The sequence below is a fragment of the Mytilus trossulus genome, chromosome 10 (genome assembly GCF_036588685.1).
Source record: "Mytilus trossulus isolate FHL-02 chromosome 10, PNRI_Mtr1.1.1.hap1, whole genome shotgun sequence".
Classification (NCBI taxonomy): Eukaryota; Metazoa; Mollusca; class Bivalvia; order Mytilida; family Mytilidae; genus Mytilus; species Mytilus trossulus.
The window spans coordinates 52,350,710-52,369,602 of record NC_086382.1 but is presented as its reverse complement, the minus strand read 5'-3'; the positions used below and the strand labels follow the sequence as shown (position 1 = coordinate 52,369,602).

Here is an 18,893-nt window from a genome sequence, read left to right as displayed (position 1 = left end):
ATCGAATGTTGAATGTTGAAATCGAATGTTGAATGTTGAAAATGGATACGAGAAAAAAAAAAAAAAAAAAAAAAAAAAAAAATTGAATGTTGAATGTTGAATGTTGAATATTGAAATCGAATGTTGAATGTTGAAATCGAATGTTGAATGTTGAAAATGGATATAAGAAAAAAATAGAAAAAAAAAATTTGAATGTTGAATGTTGAATGTTGAATATTGAAATCGAATGTTGAATGTTGAAATCGAATGTTGAATGTTGAAAATGGATACGAGAAAAAAAAAAAAAAAAATAAAAAAAAAAAAAAAAAAAATTGAATGTTGAATGTTGAATGTTGAATATTGAACCAACTTGACATCCGTACCCATTGGGATTCCAATAGTCTGTTGGAAGACCAAACCTCCAAATTCAACAAATATGTTGTCAATTAAAAAGTCCAGCATGGCAGTGATATCCTCTTCGGTGTACTTTTTTCTTGACTCTGTATGATTTTTCACAAAGTAAGCTGAATTTCTACCCAAAACTAGATATTTAAAACGTCTATTGAAATATTTAAATATTCTAGATATACTTACTGGAGGTGTGATGAGATGATTAAAGCTGTTAATTGTATCTTTGATAAAATTGATATGAGTTTATCGCCAGGTTGCAGGTATTCCAATGGGCACTAATTGCACCCCTTTAATCGCTGACTTGTGTTTGTACAATTATGAATCACAGTAAAGATACGTCTACACTTCATTTAATTGATAAATACAACACTAACACTTGTCGTTATCTTGATGATATTTGCCGTGCAATCATGATTTTTTTTACGGATGTGTTGTTAACCGTGCCCGGAAATATAAAAACGATCCTGGTAAACTTATCGATCCTTTTAATAAACTTTTTTCTAAAAGGTTACCAACTCAACAAAGTCATTAGATCATTGAATACTGTTTTGTTGATATTAATATTGATTTTGTTATCAGCAATTAAAAGCCAACTAAATATTATAATTATATACATTTACACTTTCATGGATCAACAAGATCTTGTTTTTCTCCGACTGCTTATGACGGCTTCACACTAAATCCATTGGATGTTGTATGTGTACTAATTGACAATTAAGTCTAAGATGCATAATTATTTTTATTAGTTGTAAGTGGCTTTGATCTACTTGTCAGTAACGGCGAGTACTCTTTGATCTGTACTTTTTTCTGTTTGGAGATACACGTATCCAGCCACGTCAACTCAAGTTATAGTATTTTAGTTGTATCCATCTGATGATTTAAGCCTTTTTAAACTGATTTTTATAGTTCGTTCTTATATTGTACTGTTACACCACTGTCCTAGGTAAGGGAAGGGTTGGGGTCCCGCTAACTTGGCTAACCTGCCAAATTATGTATGAATGTGCCTGTCTTAAGTCACCAGAGCCTGTCATTCAGTGGTTGTCGTTTGTTTTTAATTCTAAGAAATATACAAGGCACATCGGATTCTAATTTCAACAAAGTGTGGCTCCTTACTTGAGCCAGGTATATATCAACGGACGAGAACAGACTGAAACAGATGACCATATTTGTGTCCGAGATAACTTTTGTGATAAAAGTAAAAAATGATGCCCACCAAACTATTTAGGTTCAGTTTATACAAGTAACTAACAGACCTTTATATTAGCAGAGATGGTAGTGCTATGATGAAATAAACCGATTTTATTGCATCTGATGTCAATTTCACCAGTTCATGTCTATTGATGATTGGCTTCCTAATATCCAGTTGTGAGGCTTTTCTACCTCAGGCATAGATTACCTTAGCTGTATTTGGCAAAACTTTTAGGAATTTTGGTCCTCAATGTTTTTCACCTTCGTGCTTTATTTGGCATTTTTTTTTACTTTTTGGGATTCGAGCGTCACTGATGAGTCTTTTGTAGACGAAACGCGCGTCTGGGGTATATACTAAATTTGGTCCTGGTATCTATGATGAGTTAATTTCCATATTATAAATAATAAGGATATCAATTAGGTTTTTATAGATTGTCATAAATCAAAAGAAAAGTTATTAATGCTCAAATAATTTAATAGTGTCTTAACATAGTCGATGCAGTGTGATTCCATCGTTTTTCTGAAAAAGATAAATAATAATACAGCTTGAATTTCATAGTTTTTGAAAGTATAATAGAAAAACAAAAAGATATAGGGTATCCAACCACAACACAAAATCGGTAAGTACACTGCAAAACATTTTCACAGAATGCAAAGGGATATTAATTGCACCTTAAGTCACAATGATAACTTCAAAACGGAACAAAAACTATCTCAACATACTACAAATTTAAGAATGTCCCTAGTTCTAGTTTGAGAGGATTTGTTAATTTAGATATAATAATTCCAAAAGACTTTGTTAAATATAACACCACCAACTCTGGCCCGCCAAAAAGAGCATACTAGTAAGGAGTACAATTTTAAAAGAAATCTACACAAAGGCGAGAATATGCTGAATATACATGCTTAACTACGGTCCTACACCACTGCAGCGTTAACTACAGTCTTATGTCTCTGTTGTGTTACCTTGTGTTATTTTTGTTACCTCAACAAAGAAAATTTCTGACTCAGAGCTGCGTTTTGGAAGCTGATGTGCGATGTTCACGCTGTTGTGTAACGGTCCGCGTCAACTTACGGTAGTCCTTTTGCTAGAGTGCCATGGTCGGACAAATACAACGTAGCTTTAAATGCGATATAGATTCGTGTATGATTGTTTGCATACGAACAATTAAAGGACAGGAAAAAGTAAATAACGAGAGATTCAAATCTAAACTTACTTCAGCGGCGCAATGGTAGTTCGAAGTACCATCGCGGTTCAGAGTCCTACATATATATCTGTGATTGATAATTGGTTTTGTACTTTTACTATACTTGACATTTACATATACTTTGGAATCGTATGATAATAAGAAGAGATGCGTATTATACCGATGTTTTTGATGTCAGGCTCACGTTATTCAGGTTTATTCATTTCTGTTTGCGTCTGTGTATTTTCTTTTTCAAAAGAGTTTTGGATTTTGACTCTGAGCATCACTGAAAAGACGTTTGTTGTTGAAATACACACCTTGAGCAATTATTTTGGTATCGTTAATTTTATTATATTTTCATATTCATATAAATTTCATATAGTTTATACAAAATCCTGTATTCTATATTAGATTGCTATTGATGGTTTAATGATTTGATTTCAAGCGAGTTACAGAAATATTAATGTTTTGTATGCATACTATTATTTTTGATAAAAAAAAAAAAGCCATTCAACTCCTCAGATACTTTTAAAGTTTTTTTTCGGTTATAAATGGCGCTGGTGTTGGTGCCCTTTACCTGTCGTACATATCCCACGGGTGCTCATTCAGATTGATATTATGATTGGTTCCCTTACGGTATCTTCTTAATTGATTTGATCTGTCTACAACTTACCTTTGATATTGAAATTCCTTTACCTTATCCACCACCAGCAATTACAATATCGTCCTTTGCAAAATCCTCCTATATCACCATGGCTTACACAACACATTGCACATCCCAATGGAGAGTTTGGACAGTGCTCATGACAACCACTTACAAGTTTATTACCTTTCTTTTGCTGACCTTCAACTGTTTGCGCTATAAAATTAAGATGAAAAAAAAGACAATAGAAGGATCGCCGTTGTAGAAGGAATACTAGACAATACGCCTTCATTCAGTGCAAACACAAAACACATTCCCTACTTCCTGCATTTGTTAAATAAATTCAGTAAATAAATATTTACTTAAGAAAGGAGTAGGTCCGACAAGGACCGATTTTGGCCTCACATTTCAGGTGCATCTGACGAAAGATTTGACTACTTTTTAATACTAAAGTGTCTATTTTATTTGATTCTATTAGTTTATGTTAAAGATTTTAACTGATTTTGTCATTAAACACGATCCGATTCAAGTTCAAATATGAAAAAATCTACAAGATATGCCGACAAATGTAACTTTTCAGATGGTTTTTGTCAAAAATGAAAGTGGTCACATCCGTGTTCATCCTCAACCTTTATATATGTTATGTATTATCATCAAATACAACCTACATTTTAATATTAATGATGAACACGAATGCGGCCACTAAAATTTAACTAAAATGCTAGAATTGTGAAGATTTCAGTGATTGAGCATGACTTAAAGTTGCTAGTACCCAATATATGTGCATTGTATTGTAAAAAACAGCCCATATTTATGGAGCAGAAGCATTCTACAGTCCAATTAATAACTAAAAGTTTACTGTTTAACAATTTTGTAAAACTGTTATATTTTGGGGCCAAAAAGGAGTCTTACCAGACCTACTCCTTTATTCCTATCATTGTGAAGTGAAACACTATACCAATTTCTACATCAAATTTACCACATAAATCATAGTTTTGATAAATATACTTATCTATAATTTTACTGTTAAATTAATACATGTAGAACCCCCACTTTTGTATGACAATCTAGTATGTTGTAATATATTTTGTATAATATACATGTGGAGAAGTACATATTTTAGTACAAACCTAAATTCCTTTCACGGATTTGGCTATACTTTTTGGACCTGTTGGATTATAGCTCTTCATCTTTTATATGAGCTTTGGATTTCAAATATTTTGGCCAAGAGCATCACTGAAGAGACATGTATTGTCGAAATGCGCATCTGGTGCAAGAAAATTGGTACCGTAAATTTTATTACACTAACTGTCGCCATCCTTTCTCTAATGGAGTCAACGAACTTTCAACATTACCAATTTTTTATGTTTGTTTTGCCATAAAACTGCATGTTCCTAAATTGCGATTTTCTGTATTTATTAACCAAAAAAATGGTATGTACGGTCAGAAAATTTAACAAATATATCCGCTATTACACTAGTCAGTATATTGTACATAACAAAGGTATCAGTTAGTTATTGTAATCATTTTAATTTCTACTCTTAAAAAAATCTTGAGTATGATTACAGTATGTATGTTGGTGCATCTTCGCATTCATTGTTTTTATTTTCATCATGTTAGTTGTTATCTTTAATATCTATTTTTGAATTAATTGTTCAATATGTGTTTCTGTTTTTACCTTATCTAATAACACTGTTTTAGTTAAATAACAGGTATGGTTCACTACTTAAATTAAAACTATTGGTGAGTGTTTCTTCTAGATATCTTTTGGAGGGTTGAAATTTCACAAAACATGTTTTACCCCAAAACAATTTGTGTCCCAAATGGGGAATGTTTACCCTTGTGTGATTTGTGTGTTTCTTTTTAGGACTTACTAAGTATTAGGGTTTAATTTAAAAATTAAAAGAAACAAGGAAGACTGACCATGAGAATATTTTCTACACGAGAACGAATGCCATGGTAATAAAATATTGTCTCTTGCTATTCTCATTCATTTAAGACCAACCGATAACAACAAAACAGTTTGATCAAGTTAGAGGTGCAATTGAGGATCCTGCTTCGCCCTCCGTGTTTAAGCCATGTCTTCTCCTTTTAAAATGAAAATATATGATAGCTTAATAAAATATCAAAACAATATTTTAGGATGAATGCTAAATCTAGGAAAAAAGATAATTGCACTTGCTACGAGAAGTACTCGATAAACACCGCATTTCTTCCCTTTTCTAATGTTCATTCAAAAACTATTCATCTCCTTAACATCTGTTTTACAAATGTTTAATATCTCTTACCAGTTATGAAGAGAACAAGAATCAATATTGCTACAAGATATTTCATCCTTTATTCTTTTACCACCTGCAATACAAAAAATGTTTCTTTAATACTGAAATTATTGTTTTTCACCAGTTATAAAATAATAATCGTCAAATCATTAGCTATTTCTATCAGAAGATTTACATAGAAAAGAAAAGATGTAAGGTATCTTTCTATGACCATAAAAAAATAGTATGTGCACCGAAAATACACAAAAGCAAATATAAATGCCACTGCCATACAAGTGCAGGTTTAGCTAGCTTTAAAACCACCAAAAGACAACGCCTGTAGCTAGTCAGAAATATGAAGTTTGGTGTGTTTGGTTATTGATTTTGCCATTTGATAAGGGAATTTGCGTTTTATATGTTCATGCAAGTTCACGATCGGTATGTTTATTGTTTTACTTTTCACTAACGTAACATATAACAAAACAAAGACTTACCTCACCATAACTGTGATTGAACTGCGGGTTAAAAGATCCTTTTCTACATTTGCGATGGCCGTATTGGTTTTACTTTTCCTATTCAAAAGCACAAATGTTGATCGAATCTGTATTAATATTATACTTACTGGTACGAATGCAATTAGGGTATTGAAAGTGGCCCGGCAAATACTTCTTAAGCAAAACACCTGTTATATACAGATTTTTATTTTATTTTTGTTTCTGGCATCATGTGACTGTTGATTAAAGACGTAATTTAAAAAGCATGTCTCCTGATTAATAATGATAATTAAGACAATATTCGCCAGGAGTTTCCTTATCTGTGCACGTACTTACCTTGAATTATTGTTTTCTTTAGCAAATTAAATGTACTACATCAACGGGAATATTATTGCATGATGTATTTATTTTTAACTTTATATACCACTAAATTAACATATTAAAACCTTGGTTTCTTTTTTAAATTTCAAACCTTTTTAATTTGGGTTACTGTTGATTGTTTGAGAGACATCTGAACATGTAAACAAAAGCCGATATAGTGTGATTTTCAAATGTCAAGGAAATACTACAGGTCTATCTTCATAATAAGCAAAAGTTGTACCGTAAAGTAAGATAAAAACTGGTCGGAAAGATAATTTACCGTATATGTTCTATCCTTCGTAATGAAGTTCGATGAGATATATACGTCCAACGTAGTCACCAAATAATATATCCTTTAGTGAGATAACATCGGCTATATTGCGAAATGTGAAGGTAAATGATATCTCTTACTTATTTTCTCATTTCCTAAAAACACATTGTATAACGACAGTATCAAATGAATAACGAACTAGTCGACACAGTTGCTACCCATGGGAATGCCGATTGTTAGTTTAAAAACACTTCTGCCAAACGTAAGAAATATGTCAGTCATTAAAACAAGTATCTTTATAATGTCAGTTTCCCAGAATTTGGGTTTGAATCAGATTTGTTTTTAAAGTAAGATTTATCCCTCATTATATTTGCATCTACGTTGGCCATATGTTTTTTTGATAGAGAACAGGACCAACTCTTAATATTCTTTATTTAATTTAGAATTAGGAATACTTGCAAAGTTAACAAAGGTTAAATGTTTTCATATCATTGCAAGACAAACGTGGCTAACACTGTATAGACCTTTGAAAATTCAAGTATCAACATCTGATTTAAGAAATTTCTGGAGTATGCAGTTTCATTATACAGTTTAAAAGTCAGCATTTTGTGTTGCCATGACATATCATTGATAAATGAATTGGTCGAAAAATTTCTTTTTATACATTTTTGAAATATTCATTCTTACATTCATAAATGGACTATGTCGTATGTTGCACAATACTTCTGAACATTTGACTGGCGAATTATACTTAAAGTTAAATTCAATTTTCAAATAAATTTTATTCGAGCACCATTAATTTGTCCTACACGTCTTACATTTTTTAGACGGAGCTCCATAAATACTGTGATATCTAGTCAATACGACAAATATAAGTTCAGCAACAATAACTGAAAGGCAACATGAAACGATATTGGAAGGCATGTAATGTAGTTCATAATTCCCTAGCAACTCACTTAAAATTTTATATTTTGTCTTAAAACTAAACTTCATGTCGAGTTCCCCTGTTATAAAATGTCTATTGATTTAAAGATCATATATATAACACTCGATTTCACACGTACTCATGTAAAAGTCCTATCCTGTCATATCATTTTCAAGTTCTTTCCTGCTGAGTTTCAGTTCGATGTCATGATGCTTTTTACGAGCATTTCCATACAAGCTATTTTACACCTTAGCAATTCAAATATATAATAAAAGAGATAACTTCATGTGCTACTTTAAAAGATAAATGGGGTCGATATTTTCAACATTTACTTGAAATTTATGGTTTGTTTTACATTTCTTTTGGATCAACACATCTATATTTTTTTATTTCAATATATATAATATCAAAATAAAGCAGTGATTAAAGTTTTGTCAAATGGTTTTCTTTTAAATCAAGTTATTGGAAAACTCATTTAAAATAGAATAAACGTTTCAAATGTTTAATTTGTTGTTAGTTTTGTCCTCTGTCATGTCTATACAATTGAAAAAATGATGCATTAAATTTGTAGGTCGTTTTTTTTTGGTATTGAGTGCAGACTTGCAAACAAATAATGATATGTCCTACAAATATTGGTCAAATTGATTAATTTATCGTGTTATTCCATTACATACAGAATTAATGAAATATTATATTTTAAAAATTCCAATGTAACAAACCAATGCATTATCATGTTCAACATTCAATTAATTTATTAATAACCTTAATCAGGTACAATGGCATAAAACAAGTTAATAATCATTAATGAAAAAATGACGTCAAATGTAATTGCTAAATAAATTAATTGTAAATAACAGATGTCAAAAGAGGTGTCTTTTAAAACAATAACTGCCAGTATATAATAATTTGAATAGCAAATTGATTTTCGAATATGTGTCGAATTTTTGTTTTCATTTTGCTGGGTAACGTAATGCCGATATCGGTTGGAAACTTATTTATGTGTGGGATAATTTGATTTCGACCGCACTGGAAAATTTCTCTGCTTGGTTTTTTTAAAAATTATTTTGGTAAAACAGGGAAACTGTGATAGCACCATTTCCGTTCTCAGTTTTATTTGAACCAAACATTTATGACCATGCAATGCCAAATTCGATTATATTACAAATCCATGATGTTCCTCCAAAGGAAACGCATGAGGAATATTTGTTTTGGATTAAATTGCAACCGTGCCAACAATTTACTGTTTAGCCAATCAAGGTCATAAAAAACCTCCATCATCAACATCTCAAGAAAAGTAGGATTCGTATGGTAGTGTAATTATACAAAATACAAAAGAAGAAACAGTGGTCTACAAGTTCATACATTCGATTCTACATTATTCACTATATGTTAGTCGAAAATTAATGATCTCGGGCTTTTAATGCTCATTTTTGTTTACTAATATGTAGAATAAATCTGAAATTAATCGATATAAATTACCACGTGACACTGGTTATACTTATAACATTGCGTTTTGTTCTTAAATTTATTTTCACTGTTGTTTTTTGTTGTGAAATTAAGAAATTATTCATTACAAATCTACACCGTCTATGAATACCGTTACAACCAATTAATATAAACAATTCTCCCGAGTTGTTCATCATATTTCTCCAATTAAAAATATTCTTTCATTCTCCTCATATTGCCAATCATGCGAGTGTCGATTTGTGTCGGGGTATTGCGTTCAGGATATACATGATAAAGTTGTATTGGAATTTTAAGTTTTACATTATATTCCACTGTAATGAAAAAAATGTATAATTTAAGTCAGTCTTTTTGATGTAAACATATCATTCTTCGATCATTCCGTAAAAAGTTTTGAATGTCCTTGATAACTTAGCAGTTTAACATTATATAATGTTCGCTTCAAGCAAACAAAAATATCAGCCTTTGTTTTTTTAGAGTACGTGAACCTAAAGAATGAAATATTTAAACATGGAAAACAACAAAGGAATATGTAGGTGAAAAATAAAATGCTTTTTAAAAGTATATAATAGATAATATCTCATGATGTCTATAATTATTAACAGACCAAAACCTTAAGGGAATTAGTTTTCTTGGTGCTATTATATTTCATTAGAAATATTCTGACTCGGGGGCTTGATATGAATTTCGAGGGCTGATAACCAACTTCCAGTATAATTGGCCATGCAAATACGTACATATCAGTACAAAATATGTGATCATTAATATTAACATTGACGAATGCTTAGAAATATTTATTTTTCATTTAGGTTAGATGTTTGTAATAATAATAAAATTCTTTATTTAACGAAGGTAACACATTTAACAATTACATGTTAATATTCCATGAGGCCTTCAAAAACTATTAATACAAATAGAAAACGGACAAAATTACATACAAAATAAAATACATAATACAGTTAAATATAGCAGCTTAAATATTGAATAAGCACATATATGAATTCAGTAGAAGGAAAAAATATGCATTAGTTTCGTGCATCTTTATTCTGTTCAGTTAGAAAATAGTTTGAACAGTTGGTCTTAAATGTATCTAAATTATATATTTCTTAAATATTATTTGGTAAATTATTCCAGGTAATAAGACCAGAATATTTAAATGTTCTTTTTAAAAAATCTGAATTAGGTCTTGGTACATGAAGAAGTCCTGATGTTGTCGATCTCAGACAATAATTATAAAGATCAGCACAAGCAGTAAATTTAATAGATAGATAGTCAGGTGCTAGACCATTCATACACTTAAACATTAAAACAGCTTGAAAATAGTGTATCCTCGTAAATATCGTCATCTATGCAAGTTTTTTTTAAACATTACTGTTGATGGAAAATCAAAAGAAACAGATAAAACTAATCTTGCAGCACGTTTTTGGAGCTTATGTATCCTCTCCAGATTAATGTATGTGGTAAGACCCCATAATGTACAGCAGTAGTCAATAATGGGTAATATATAGCTATTGTAAAAAAGATTAAGACCCCTTAATGGTAAATAACGTTTCAACCTTTTTAACAAATATATTCTGGTTGAAATAGTTTCGCATATTTTATCAATTTAGATTGACCATGATAGGTTTTTATCAATATGAATTCCGAGAAGTTTTTCAACTTCAACATTATCTAAAGCTATATTATCTTTTGATAAAACACATAAACATTCATTACAGTTTACCAGTTTTCTGTCTGATCCATCAAGCAAACATTTTGATTTCTTGCTATTTATCGTCATATCATTTTCTTTACACCATTTAATAATATTGTCTTAGTCTTTATTCAAACACATATTTAAATTTACAATAGATTTAGATGACAAATGTAAAGTTGTATCATCAGCATATAGATCAGATTCTGTATATTCTAAGGTTAATGGTAAGTCATTTATATAAATGAGAAACAATAAAGGTCCAAGTATAGAACCTTGAGGAACTCCAAAAGTCACAGTTTGATAGTCTGATTCAGTGGTTCCTAACTTAACTTTTTGCATTCTCTGAGAGAGGTACGATGAAAACCATTTTACAGAGTGGTCATCACATTTGTATAGTTTGAGCTTTGATAAAAGTATATTGTGATTTACCGTATCAAAAGCCTTCTTAAAATCTGAAAAGAGAATGGCGGTAAAATTTCCATTGTCCAATTCTTCTAACCATTTATCAATTATTTTAATGAGTGCTGTATGGCAAGAATGTTTTTCTCTAAATCCAGACTGCTGTTGTATTAATAATTTGTGTGTGGTTAAGAATAGATATAGTTGTTTAAAGACAGTCTTTTCAAATAACTTGGACACAGTGGGTAAAATCGAAATGGGTCGATAATTGTTTGGGTCTGATTTATCCCCTTCTTTAAATATGGGAGCAACTTTAGCAGATTTTAATAGGATAGGAAATAATCCTGTACATAAACTAAGGTTTATTATGTGAGCGAAGGGGCTTGCTACAATGGACCTTGATAGTTTTAAAATTCTTGGTGCAACTCCATCAGTTCCAGTTGATTAAGTTGTGTCTAGATTTTTCAGACCTTGTAGAACCTCGTCATTTGTGACAGTATATAATGAGAATTTAGTATCATCAATTTTTTTGACTTGACATAGTTATTAATTTTCTCAGATTTAAAACTTTGGTGAGGATTTGTAATAAGTTTCTCACCTACTGTGCTAAAATGATCATTTAAGCAGTAAGCAATATCATTTTTGTTTATTAGTACTTTTCCTTCGTGTGTTAACATGTCAGTTTCCTGTTTATTTGTTGAATTCATATCCTTTAAATGCCTCCAATGAATTTTAAAGTTTTTATCGTTATCTATTGCATCCATAAAATATTTTGCTTTTGCAGAACGGATTAATTCACTAGTTTTATTCCTATATTTTTTATAATTTTCAGTGTCTTTCTTTTTGTGAAAACAATCTCTTTGGAATTTTGATTTACCAATTTCATTAGTATACCATTCAGGTTGATATTTATTTTTTACACGTCTAGTAACAACAGGTGCATGTTTATCTAATACATTGACAAGTAAGTAATACCACATGTCCATTGCTTCGTTTGGATCATTGATGTCCTGAATGATATCGAATGGTTGATTTGACAAATCTTGTAAAAACATTTCATCATTAAATGTTTTGAAGTTTCTGTATTTGATCTCAAAATGGGAATCAGATTTGTCTTTAATAAGCTTCGCAAATTTGTTTACAGTACAGCTAACAGGATAATAATCACATGGGGCGTATGATGGTACTATTACATTGATAAGACTTGTTGGATTTGTACTGTAGATATGATCAATTAAAGTAACTCTAGTAGGGTCAACCACCATTTGATGAAGACCATATGTTGTAATAAAAGTTGACCATTTAGAAGGAAGAGGCTTCAAAAAATCAATATTAAAATCGCCCATTAGCAATATATTATCATTTATAGATAAGCCATTTACAACCTCATTTTCAAAATAAGTATACCAAGAGGTTTGACTATTAGGTGGTCTGTATACAAAACATAATAAAAATGATTCTTTGTGTTTTGGAAAAATCTTAAACCATACAGTTTCTATGTTTTCATTCTCTAACAATGCCATTCTTTCATATGTAATATCATTATCAAAGTAAACTATCCATCCCCCACCTTTTTTATTTTCCCTATCTTTTCTTTCATTTCTATACCCTGGGATATTTATCTCATTAGAATCCCGCTTACATTTTTTCGTATTTAAAAACGTTTCACACATGCCAATGATATCTGGTTTTTGGGTTTTTCCAAGACTTTCAAAATTTGATCTGATTTCATCAATCTTAGGTAAAATATGTTGTATGTTATGACATGTTAATTGTATCCCCTTTTCTGAATGACCATATACATTATAATTACATGCAATTAAACTTGGTAAACATAGCAGGATTCTTCTAAAACCATGTTCAACCATTCTTAAAACATTAGACATTATAAGCTATTGTTTACACAACAATATTTATTTTCTTAAGTGGACTAAGCTAAATGTCTTACAATTCATTGGAAGGGTACACAAGTTTCCTTATTTCACCTCTTTCTTTTACTGTTGCAGTTTTATTATTGTTAATATTTTGTACCCAGCAGCTGGTTTATATACAACACATAAATTTTCAGAGATATTTTCTGCAATTGTTCTTGAAATCGTTATACTTTTATTAAAACGTGTAGTTTTTAAGAATACTTTAAAAGAGGGACGAAAGATACCAAAGGGACAGTCAAACTCATAAATCTAACACAAACTGACAACGCCATGGCTTAAAATGAAAATGACAAACAGAAAAACAATAGTACACATGACACAACATAGAAAGCTAAAGAATAAACAACACGAAACCCACCAAAAACTAGGGGTGAGGTGAGTTCAGGTGCCCGAGAAGTGTTAGTAGATTCTGCTCCACATGTGGCACCCATCGTGATGCTTATGTGATTACAACTCCGGTAAATAGTCTAATTCGGTAGGTCACATTCATGAAAGGGAAGGGGATTGTAGTTACGACGTAAGGAACATATCTGATATCATTTTTGAAACGGTTATTCCATAACGGTCATCCGACTCGTGATGGCGTCCGTAAAATTTACGAAGGGATGGATTTCAACTTCACCATTTGGAACTCTTGGTTTAATAGTTTCCTTGTGAGCAGCAACCCTGTATCAAGAAAATCATAATATGAAATGCAAGCACGGGAATATCGTATCAATTGGGAGATATATACCCCGTATGCAGGTGCTGCTGGAATGTTTAATTTATTAGCTATAGACCTATACAAGGATTAATACTACCGTTAAAAGTATTTTATTATGATTGGTACCCCTTTTTATTGTGATAAAAAATACTGTTCAGACAGATTGAGGTTGTATTTTAATATTAAACATACGATATTGGATATAAATTGTAGATGCATTAACGCATTTTAACTAATTAGGCATAACAACACACAAATAATTTAATTCATTATCTCGGTTAGAAACCAGAAAATTGGTGGTATAAAATGATTTTGACAGCGTCGGAGAAGTCATCTGTTTGATTTTTATATGAAAACTACATTAAGACAAAAATGAGAAAGAACAATAATGAAGGATGTCTCACTGTGTCAGTTTAAAGCAGTATTAGAATTTGTTTAAAAGGTATATAAAAAAGTCTGCCCTTATATTTACTTTTGACTGAACAGAATCATTGAATGGTAATTCATTGTAATGGATCAGTATGGGTAATTTTTCACAATTTAAGCTAATTTCGATTTATTTTTCAAATACATATTCCGATACAAAACATTGCTATAATCTCATTTACATTTGAATAATTAAATATACAAATATGTGGTATGAGTGCCAATGAGACAATTCTCCATCCAAGTTCCAATTTGTAAAAGCTAACCATTATATGTCAAAATACATTTTTTACGTCGTTTTCTCAATAAGGAGATACGCGTATCTGTCATTTACTCTTCTTGGTGATGATTAAAAAAATAACATAACATAAATGAGGTTCTTGAAGTAGCATATGCTTTCATGTTTCGGATATCAAATTAAAATGACAATTCTCTTTTCGCACCTTCAATCGTATGTTACTTTCATATAATCCTTATCACATAACTTTGTGTTGAAGTTGCTCGTAGGAATACCTTTTAACATGCAAATATTCGGGCAACGCTTTTACATCCCAATAAATAAACAAAAAGAAGCAATCAATTCATAAATGAATTCAATTTCAAATTCAGCATACGTGTAAATCTTTCAGGGTTTTGGGTTCTTATGCTCTTCTGCTTTGTTCTTAAAAAGGCTTTATCTGGCTTTTTTTGCTATTTGAGTGTCGCTACTGAATCTTTTGAGAACCAAGCGCGCGTGACGTGTGAGATATTAATCCGGGTATCTATGATGAGTTTATTTATGTTACATTTTACAGATAATAATTGATAAGTTCATTAAGTATACTAATTACTTTGTAAATTCGATGGAAATGAATCAAACTAATTTATTATTCCTAAAAAAAAGTCTGAGTAGATGAGTTCAACCTTTAAATTATGTGATATTTTTGAACAGATGAACTGAGTTAATGAATTATTAGAAAACTTATCTGTTGAAAATGTCAATCCTATAAACGAACCTATCGTATTTGTGCTCAAAGGATTACAGTATTAATTTGAATTTCAAAAGAATGGTTGGGTTGTTAAACATAAAAGTCCAATTGTTCTCATAAAATGCTCTTGATCATACAATCTCTTTTTCTAAATGTCAAAAATATCAATTTGATCTTGCAGTGAGTACGTTTATGTTTTATTCAAAACAAATTCTACTCTGAACAAAATTTAAAGTGTAACGAAATTGTACAAATAGACTGTTAAATTTCTTTACGAAAGGACGTTGATTATAAGAATAAGGAGATGTTGTATGGTTGCCAACATGATCCATATATTACGTAGAAGTTAACAAATATAGTCCTTCGTGCGTCTGGCGTATACACAAAATTAAGTCCTGGTATCTATGATGAGTTTATTTATTCGAAATGCATTCAACAACGAACAAAACCCATACCGCCTAAGAAACTATAAAAGGCCCGGAAAAGACAATGTAAGATAAAACCGACCGTACAAGGGCTGTATAGCCAGTTAAAGTCGTAATAATCTTTCATTTAATTTGTAAGAGAAAAGCTAAAGGCTTGATTTATGAAAAAGAAATTATGAAAGAAAAGAAGCATTTTTTACAGAAAAACAGCAACATTCAATATAAAGTAATAGAAACTAAATATAACCGGATTGTAAAACTATATGGTACACCTGTACCAATATAAGTAGACAAAATTGAATGAAGAAAAAGTGGCGGAGTTTCAATGAAATTAAACAACAGAAAATACTAACAATTTAGTAATACATGTTATTCTTTAAAAAGACATAATTATTTGAAATATATATATATATAAGTATATAAATTACTTTTTCATCTTCATAATATTTCTTTAAGATAAATTGACAAATAATTATATTTGGTTCGTCGCATTTTCGGCATCATTAGTTATTCAGTAATTTGAACGTCATTATAACCTTCAATACTGTAGTATCTGTTCAAATATTAATTAAGGAGCCCTTTTAAAACACTTATGATAATGGCTTGATTCGTATATAAATGTTTTTGTCAAACTTAATGAGGGATCAATACAATGGAAATACGTTTTGAAGCATGTTTATAATTATACAATTCTGCTCACAAGGCTTTCTACATTCCAAAACATTTAAAACGGTATAGGGATAAGCGTTGGAATGCACGGACTAATGTTAATTCTTCTTATTCAATGTTTGCACTCTGGTAAGATGTATTTAATTTAAATATATGTCTGTATCTTAAAAGTATTTTGTATGTTTTGTTTTGTATTAATGTTTTATTTAGATTGATGTAATGACATGTTGACGCCGTTTGGCCAAATGTGTAGTTATAAATTGGTGATATTTAACAGTTGGAAGCTAGAGTTAAAGATAAATTCTAAACCGAAATCTAACGACTGAGCAGCACAGTATTATAAAATTCTCTAGTAAGAATTATGACATCGATGTTCCATCATAGTTTTCTACGTACTTCAATGAAAAATTGCTGAACATGTCTTTTTTAAGAAACCAACTGTAAACAAAATAAGTATAAAACAGTAGGATGTCTACAATTTGTTTTTCATACTGAAATAGTAAGCCTAATATCTTTAAATTTTCTTTCACAATCCATTATTCTCTAACACCGTGCTTAACGAACTTATAATATTAGGAGTTAGGCTTAATTTTCATGAAAATGATAGGCACTACAATTACTGAATAATAATTATTAAAAGTTCCAGGATTGATATAAGTTTTTGTTATCAAACTTGTTTCCGAAACCAATATTTGAACTTTATGTAACATTGTAATATTTTATTCTTGTAATTCTTCATCAATTAATACTGTTTCATCTAAAGGTACCAGGCTTATATTTTAATACGCCAGACGCACGTTTGGTCTACGTTAGACTCAACAGTGACGCTCAGATCAAATAGTTAGAAATATCACAGTTCAAAGAACACTGAAATAGAGGAAAATCGTACTCCTTAAACAAAATATCTTACGTTTGCTGCTCTATAACTATTAAGTATAATGTCTATGTGTAACGACTAATATCATTGTCAGTTATTGATTAGTCGACAATAGCTTGAACAAAATCAAAATAAATACGGACATATATAATATAAAAAAATATAATTACTCTAAATATCAGCAAAACAATGTTTAATCTGTAAATTTCGAAAGTAAATTGTTGTTCTGCCATCACCTCGATTCGACCTCAAGCTATTGGTATATCGCGCCTGTACTGTGAGAGTCTAGGTGGCCCAGTAGTTAAGAGCGCTTGGCACTGTGAAGGCTGTGTTGTCACGATATCAAAATGGCATGAATTTGCATTCTAGAAGGGAAGAACAAGAAGGTTTCTGTTCATATAGATCAATTTTAATAATCAAGATTTTCTTTCGTAAGCATTTCAGAATATTCTCTAGAGTATAAAATAACTTATTCATTCGAGGTTAATTTTGAGCCTAGACGATACGAGTTTTCCGTGTATCAAGTATACTATTATGGCTTTTTTTCTAAGGTGCCATATATGTAATTGTTCGTTTACGATTAAAGATAACTGTTTTATTTTTATGTGAAACGTATGAAACCGAGGCAACAGTAAAAGTCGTAAATTTTGAATATCTGGTGAAAATATACATCGAATTGTAATAATTTAAATGTTCAGTAAAAATATGTATAGCTGGACTAAATCCACACGAGGTGTTGTCGAAATATTGGGTTTTTTTGTTTAACTTTGTAGTTTTATTCTACGCCTGTCCCTAGTCAGGATCCTCTAGCCTTTGTTAGTTTTGTATTATTTTTCATTTTAGTTTCTTGTGTATAATTTGGAGTTTAGTATGGCGTTCGTTATCACAAAACTATTATATATTTGTTTAGAGGCCACATGAAGGACTCCTCCGGGTGCGATCATTTCTCGCTTCATTGAAGACCGGTTGGTGACCTTCTGTTGTTGTCTTATCTATGGTCGGGTTGTTGTCTCGTTGATACATTCCCCATTTCCATTCACAATGTATAAATGTAAATACGAAATGTAATTTAATTGTTAATTGTTATATCGGCGGCACAATAATGTTGTGTTAAAAGACACATTGTAACCGATCAAAATGTCTTAATGGCGTAATTGGGCATGTTGGAAAATCGTTAACAAAATTATAATCTCCAAGCTAAGGATCAATTGTTGGTCAGCTTTGATTGTATCGTATTAGGCGTATGTGACCTTTGTCTGCATTAATATTTTGTTTGTCAATTAAGGCAACACTAGTTTTCAGATATTCAAATCTCGCGAAATGATTAGGAAGAATCAAACAAGGTAACAAACTGGAAAATAGCATGCCCTCTTCTCAAGAAACAACATTGGATGCGACGTCAGAATAAGCGTTTTATACCAAATATTCATTACCCAGTATGTGATATGACATTCGGTCAAGATAATGCAATCTGAAATAAAACATGTTCTATTATTGTAAAGAATAAAGCAGTCATAACCTTAAGCTTCATAAAGACCAAGAAAATTGTCAGCTCATAGGTACTGAACATTCTATCTTTTAATGTTCTTGTGCTTGGAGTATTGATCCAGAATAAC

At 30.8% G+C, this 18,893-nt stretch overlaps 1 long non-coding RNA gene across 1 annotated transcript; it reads right to left on the bottom strand.

Moving 5' to 3' along the window:
• Positions 1–2,032: 2,032 nt before the first annotated feature.
• LOC134686328 (uncharacterized) lies at positions 2,033–6,352 on the bottom strand. The gene is made up of 4 exons (XR_010101593.1): positions 6,289–6,352; positions 5,697–5,760; positions 3,439–3,624; positions 2,033–2,098 (listed from the first exon to the last, which is right to left on the bottom strand). It is a non-coding gene; the product is annotated as an uncharacterized LOC134686328 (long non-coding RNA).
• Between the last annotated feature and the right edge of the window lie 12,541 nt (positions 6,353–18,893).